This window comes from Anneissia japonica, unplaced genomic scaffold (genome assembly GCF_011630105.1).
Source record: "Anneissia japonica isolate Jap-2015-1 unplaced genomic scaffold, ASM1163010v1 scaffold288131_len391150_cov108, whole genome shotgun sequence".
NCBI lineage: Eukaryota > Metazoa > Echinodermata > Crinoidea > Comatulida > Comatulidae > Anneissia > Anneissia japonica.
Genome location: NW_022711676.1, coordinates 270340 through 278294, shown reverse-complemented (window position 1 = coordinate 278294; position 7955 = coordinate 270340).

Below are 7955 nucleotides of genomic sequence, written 5' to 3'. Positions count from 1 at the left end.
ATTTGATTTAGAATTATTTGAAATCATAGGCCTGGTTAAATTCTAAAATAAATGGAACGTAACTACCACTTTCGTTCAGTGTGTGAATTCGAGTTTGGATTTAATTTGGTGGACGTTTTATCCTCTGGCGCGCTGATGATCTCTTTCCCCCGCTTTACCAGCGTTCTCGGCCATATTTTTCTTGACCAATTGCAGCACAATGTTTAATGTATATAACGTCATTTTGTTGGCGACAAAAAAAACATTTTGTGACGACAAAATTAATTTTGTCTTAGAGCAACCTATTTTGCAACAAAATAGTATTTTTGTGCTAAGAAAATTCTGTCTTACAAAATAGCATTTTCTCGACAAAACCATCATTTTATAGTAACATAATACGTTTTGTCGAAAAAATGTTATGCAACTTTTTTTTAAAACTTAGGATAGTTTGGTGAAATTTCTTGAAGTATTCATAATAATCCTCATAGAACATATTGTACGCATGCGCTATTTTAAAGTCTGTCAGCTGCAGCCTCTGTGCATTGCGAAGACTCGCGGTGGGCCATAGTATAGTAAAACCAGTGATTGATTTTGTTGCAAAGTATCTATTTAGTGACTGAGCCCTCATTGTTCGTTGCGCTGCAGTGGGCAGCGCACGCGCGTTAGCGAACTTGTTCGCAACTTGTCTGTAAAATGAGGCAATCCAGAGTTCCCACTTCTATATAAAATATGAGGTCTCACTAAAAAATGAGTCTCATCGTTAGAGAATCAAAAAATGAGTTAATATTACATTTGGGTTGATCATATTATAAGCTTTAATTTGGTCTTCGAATGGCTTACCTAGGATAAATAGATCCAGAGATGTTAGCATTTAAAGTTTAGGTGTATGAGAACCAGATTTTGAGAAAATCGGCCTCAAAGATAAACTAACCTGTACAAATAATAGGACTAGAATTACAAAATATGCGAAGAGAACAATGTTTTAGTAAGAAAATTCACTTAAAAAGTACACAATCATAAAATATAAGTATCAAGTTATTCAAAAACATTAAAATAAAAATTTTGTAAAAATGTTGCCTTTGACCTATTTTGGTGAATATCTCAATATGATTTCACCAACGATGCGTCTCATTCCGTGGTGAGACCTCACAAATTACCTTAATTACCAGTGTTTCGGTATTTTGTAATTATTATGAACCGTATTGTTTGTTTTTGTAATATATCTTGACTTGCATAAAATTTTATATGCTATTAAGTTAAAGATTCATATGCTAGGCCTATTATGCCTTTTTTTACTATGTTGATATTGTTTATTACTATTTTAATGTTTCTGGTTTATTACAGTGATAAATGAACACACACACATTACCATACACTACCATCACTTAGCTACTACCATAGTGTAACTGACGCCACGCACCGCATTACGCCGTACAGTACGCTACTATTCTACGTGAACTCATTTCACTATCACTCATCTACTAAATTGATATACTGGCTTTGAGCAAATACGCTCACATGATAAAGTGTTAATCTCATCTGCAATAATAAACTACCATTGTGTCAACCTGGAACAGTTGTGTACAGTCTGTCATTCTACCGCTATGCGAACCACTACAACAGCACATAAGGCGAAGACATAATATCCCCCCTTCATTACAGATTTGATACACTGAATTGATACATACATTATTTACTGTCAGTTTGCAAATACAATGCAATAGTTGTTCAATTAAAGTTTAATTAAATTCCACTATGTAAGGTAGGATACTTCTCTCGATGCTGCCAAGCTCGATGATGCCCATAGAGTGGTCCACTGGCATCACCACTGTTTGCTTTACGATGACGAAGTTTAGCGCGAAGGATTCATCCATCATTCATAATATGATCATCCATCATGCAATACCACAGGCCTAAAAACAAATTAATTTTGATGTTTTTTTTTTTTTGTTTTTTTTTTTTTTTAAGAAAAGACATACAAAACAAAAGAAAAAAAGACATACAAAAAAAAAAAAAAAGTAATACATAAAATAAATAAATCTTCTTTTATGTTTACTTTGAAATACTGTATTTGTTAAGTTCACGATAATAATAAAACAGACTGGATGTTGTCACTGACGGGTTTGAAACATTGCCCCCAATGGTCGAACAAATATGAAGGACTGAAGTCTGTCAGTCAACAATACCAATTGTTTTTATTGTGGATAATTGATACTAGATGCTGCACCCCACCTAATTTTAACGTAGGCCTAATTCTTGGGCGTGGCTCTGAAGAAAATAGTATCGAAATGCACGCCCTCGTGCATTCATTTGATTTTAGTCGGATTCAAAATACATTTTTAACATTTAAAAAAATCATAATGTGGTTTTTCTATTTCAATTTTTTTATGATTAGGTCTACAGTATGTACTCATGTTTTATGTCAGTGTTTTAACGTGAACAAAATTAAACATTAATATATGTGTTTTTCTTAATAATTAAGATTGCTTAAATTGTTAATGTTACAATTGTCAGATTTTATTCCATTCTGTAAGTGGAGGGTTTTCTCTGTTAAATAAGAGTACAGTGTGAAGAAATGTATACAGCGATCTCACGACGATGAGACGATGATCAGAATTTTACTAAAAAATACTGTGTACTTCATTTTAATCATATTGAAGAAAAGGATGCAAAAACTGTAATATTTACATTTCATTTTAATTATAAATAACTTGTGGCCGAGTGGACTTGTGGCCGAGTTGACTGCAGCCGAACTTTTTGTGGCCCAGTTGATTTGTGGCCGAGTTGACTTGTGGCCGAGTTGACCTGCTTCCGTTGATATACCGGTAACACACTGAATGAAGGCTCTAATATTAGCCTACGTGATCTTGCATAATTTTGAAACTAATGTAAAGTACTCATATAAAGACATATTGTGCTCCTGGACCATTTGTTGAATTAGGCATATATGCCCATCTAGTCTTCACTATAATATATGAAATTATTAAAAGAGTTGCATTTTAATCAATTGTATCCGCTCAGTTTGCCAACAATCTAATTTTCTTTAACCTTATTCATCGTAGGTCGAAATCAACAAGGAAATTGAACTAATGGTTTATGAAATTATGTTTAAATGAAATGGTACACTTTGTGTAATAAATATTTCAAAAACACAAATAATCAGCCTGTAATACATACGTAACAGTGAAAATATTTGTTAAGCTTACAATAATATCATAGATAGCCTGGCATACTACCTCTAGACCACCGAGCTTGCGCCTGATGGCCAAGGTTGAATTTGAGTCCAAGTAAGCAGTGGGTACTGCAGTGTTGATATTAATTGTTATTGTCGTGATGGAATAGACAATACCTGGATCTGCGTTAGGAGAAACATGTATAGGTGTAATTTTCATGCCAGGTTAGTGATCTAGAGATCGTGGGTTGAAGTCCCACCGAGAACATCTTGCGATTTTTTCGCAATTGTATACAAACATACTGAGTATTCAGTACATTTCCACGTCAGGTAGGGCAAAAAATTACACTTATACATGTTTCTCCTGACGCAAATCCAGTTACTGTCTATTCCATCACGACAATAAAAATTACTATCAATAATAATAATAATAATAATAATAATAATAATAATAATAATAATAATAATAATAATAATAATAATAATAATCTTTTTTAGAATCTTCACTTTTGAAATAGCGGCACAAGATGACGGTGCGTTCACAAAAGATGACAAAACAGACAATATTATACAGATATTGCCTGCTTAGAGGTGTAATATAACATTTGATATCCCCGAGGGAATTATATTTTTTTCGAAGGAAAATATAGTCCTGAGAAAAAATATAACTCCCAAGGGGATATCAAATGTTATTATTACACCGATAGAAAGGCAATATCTGTTATATTACATAGCCAAAAATAGATGCAAATGAAATAATTAACTGAACACATTACTTTAAATATCAAGAACTTTTATTTAACTTTTACACAATATCTGTCATATTTCATAGCCAAAATACGTCATATTACCGTCACTTTTAAAAATATTTCTGTTGTAGTCCGTAGCGTAGCGTTATCATTGATCATTTAGCCTACAATTCACCGTTTGCTCTCCTTACCTCAGCGCAGAATGACCGGAGAAAAGTAACTCGTTGAGCTCCGTTGCTGTGAAATTTTCAATGCAAGTAGGCTAGGCCTAGTTCTAATTTGATGATTCCTCTTCCTTACAATATTCACTGAGTGGGAATACATTAACGGATGAATTCACAACAAATTTTGTACACCGATAATCCTTTTCGTCAATAATTCTATCCAATTCGTCTTCGTCGAGAAATTTACTTATTTGAAGTCGCCATTTTCGTAGCGCTAGGCTTTCCACATTCACAATTCTTGAGCGATCGATCGTGCGCTCGACTAGCATTCTACGGGCGCAATGCGGGTGTAATCTGGTGACGTCAGAGACCGATCCCTTTTCCAAAGTTATATTTCCCTACGGGGAAATATAACGTTTCCGATCCTCGTAGCGCTAGTCACTTGATGCCATTTCGACCAATCACGTACTCGTATTTACATAGGCTATGTAATTTGCGAGTAGAGAACAGACGTCAACCGTGTTATGATTGGTCAAACAAGCACGTGACAATGACAGGTCGAAGGGTCACACATGTGCTGCTCTTGTTATTTTGATATGGAAACAACAGCACAGAAAGTCAGTTCGAACGCAACAAGTTTAAAAAGGCATAACATGTTATGAACTTATCGTGTCAACAGTAGTTCTAGATTTCCGTGTATTTAATAACAATATAAATTACAACTTAATAGTCGTTGGTAACGAATATTAACAAGTAACAAAGTAAGAAATTAGACAGCATCAGGGATAGTGCCATGGCCAAGTGGGGAAACTGTAACCGGTAAACTGCGCGGTAAAATTGCTCGAAAGGCACAAAAAAAAAAAAATATTGAGAGGCCCTGTCAATCTGGAGGGGTCCATAGGGGACCCGTGTCATTTTTGAGGGCACATGATAGTAATTATTATTTTTGAAAGAAACATTGAAAAAAATGCTCTACCTTCAATTTCTATGGACCACCTGGTAGGCTTGGGCCACGGGGACCTTTCCCCCTGCCCCGCTCTCGGTGATCTGGACAGCAGAGGAAAAACGGTCTTTCCATGACGTTGCGATAGGTTGGTGAGTGCGTGTACCGTACTCGCGCGATTAAACGCCCGGGCGCTTAAAGTGCCTCTGCCACCTATTCTGACAATTTTTATAAATTACAGCGTGTTCATATTTATAAATATATTATAAACACAAGTGTTGGTCATATATTACGAATAAAATTGATTTTGTACGAAAAGTTTAAAGTGTCATTTTTGAAAGACCTTAGAAACAAAGAGGTCACTCAATGACGTCATTGGTGACCGACTTTGCCAAACTTCATCAAAGCGCGAAATAAAAACAAACACTGCGACGGTGGCCTAACGGAGGAAGAAAAGGCCGAACTTCTACCCTAGGCTGTTAGTATATTACATAGTTACCCGAGTTTTACACAATATGCCAGTAAATTGTGTTGTAGGGGGTTATAGGTGCACACGAAGAAAATATTTTACGTTACCTAAAGATAGTAAAAGACGTTGTTGAGTTAAATTTGTCAATTTTACAATTCAAATTTTCATGGGCCGGATGAGCACAAGTCAAAAGAATTCGTGTGCTCACTTCGTGGATGATCACTTCATGTGGATTCAAAACGACGTTGGGCTTGCAATGCAAACTAGACCTAGCTCTGAGAGATCTTGCTGTGTCTACTATTAAAAATCAGAGACGATCAAGTCCAGTGAGAAAAAGAATCCATCCAGGCTAGGGCCTGAGGCCTAGTACGGCAAATAAAAGAACAAGTAGCCTATGCTAAGTACCGGGTTTCGGGATCCTCGCATTACTTGTTTACTTAACCCTTACCAAAATGGCCAATTCATTCCAATTGGAAAAAATCATATTGGATCCAATTGGAAAATACATCATTGGATTTTGGCACTTTCCAATTGGAAATGACATCATTGGATTTTGGCACTTTCCAATTGGATCCAATTGGAAATACATCATTGGATTTTGGCACTTTCCAATTGAACTTGTTTCCAATTGGATGTTATTAGCTCAATTGGAAAAATTCCAATTGGAAAGTGCCAAAATCCAATGGGATAAAAGTGGATTTTGGCACTTTCCCATTGGGATTTATCCAAATGGGTATTATAAACCCAATTGGATAAAATTCCAATTGGAAAGTGCCAAAATCCCATTTTATCCCATTGGATTTTAGCACTTTCCAATTGGGATTTATCCAATTGGATATTATAAACCCAATTGGAATTTTATCCAATTAGAATTTTATTCAATCAGATAACATAAAAGAGATGGACACCAATTGGAAAATGCCAGAACCAAATGAGGCTTCAAAGAGGTTGACAAACACTGCTAAATACTGAAAAAACAAAAGAAAAAGAAACAATTGTTATTTGCATTTATTTTATTTATTTAAAATACAAAAATAAAATACTGCACAAAGCCTGTTCATAAAAATATGCTATAATAATGTTATGGAATATAAAACTATTATTCACAAAACATATTTTAAATCTGGTTTCTGTTAAATATATACAGTCATACCTACAGTAACAATTATTATGTACTGGCACTTTAAGTTTCGCAGGTCAGCAATCTTCTTAACCATGCTGTTACAGTAACTTTGCAATTGTCCTAGTTGTTCTCTATAACTGCACCGGACATTCTGAAAAACAATAATATTATTAAGATTAATTTTAATTAAAAGCTAATCAGCATGAGGGAAATTAATTTCATTTCACATGTCCTAGGACAAGTAGCTTAAAAAATTCAGTTGTCCTGAAGACATATACTTCCCAAAATGTACTCATTTGGAAGTATTTTAAGTGGTGCTAGCGAATGGCTAGAGTGAGGTACTACATGCATATTTAAGTATCCAACTCACCCTTTTTTATTATTCTTTTCCTGGTCGACAGCTTGAAACGCACGCTGACATTTTTGGCGAACAAATTCATTTTTGGAGAGGTCGATATGAAAAACACAAATTGCAATTCCCATAGCCTTGACACTTGTTGGAAAGTTGAAGTTAAAATTTAATGTTTAGTTTCAACAGAAAATACCTGACATCAGATACTCGCAGAGCCTTCGCTTCAAAATTCAGTTAATCTGTTAAAAACAATCAAAAACAATATAGGCTTAGAAATAAAAAGCAGTTTGATATAGTGATACTGATGATATAATAATAATCATTCATTAATTATCAACAATAATTAATTAAACAGTACTACTAGGCCTAGCATGCCTTTTATCTAGGGCTAGGCCTAGACTAAAGGCCTAGAGATATAGCCTAGCCTTCCCTATGCTAGGCCTCTGGGCTCACAGGCCTACCAATACTAGCCTAGGCCTAGTACTAGTAATACGTAAATTGTATCCCCCTGCTGGCCTGGGTTAGGCAGTAGGGTGTTTATGAGTTATCCCGGCCAAAACCATTATATACCACAATAAATGCCTATGGCATTACAACTATTTAAATTCATTAAATTCCCAGACCATAGGCATTCTTATATATTAAATTCCCAAACCATAGGCATTCTTATACATTAAATTCCCCGACCAAATATATATTCATAATATGCCAAAACTTTGCAAACGACCTATCGATGACGTCACGTGACCCCGATGACGTCACGTGACCCCGATGACCTCATTTAACATCATTTGACCCCGATGACGTCATCGATACGAAAAAGCCATTTTTCACATCTAGTCGCATCTCAATCCCCCTTTTGCAGCCTCTTGAGCCAATCTTGTTTTAAGCGAGTCGATTGCATTTTTCCCCATTACTATGGCATCTTGCTTCATCTCTTGATACTTGCGATATTCCTCGAGGATCAGTTTAAACTCTTGATCGCTAATTTTATTATCCTCCAA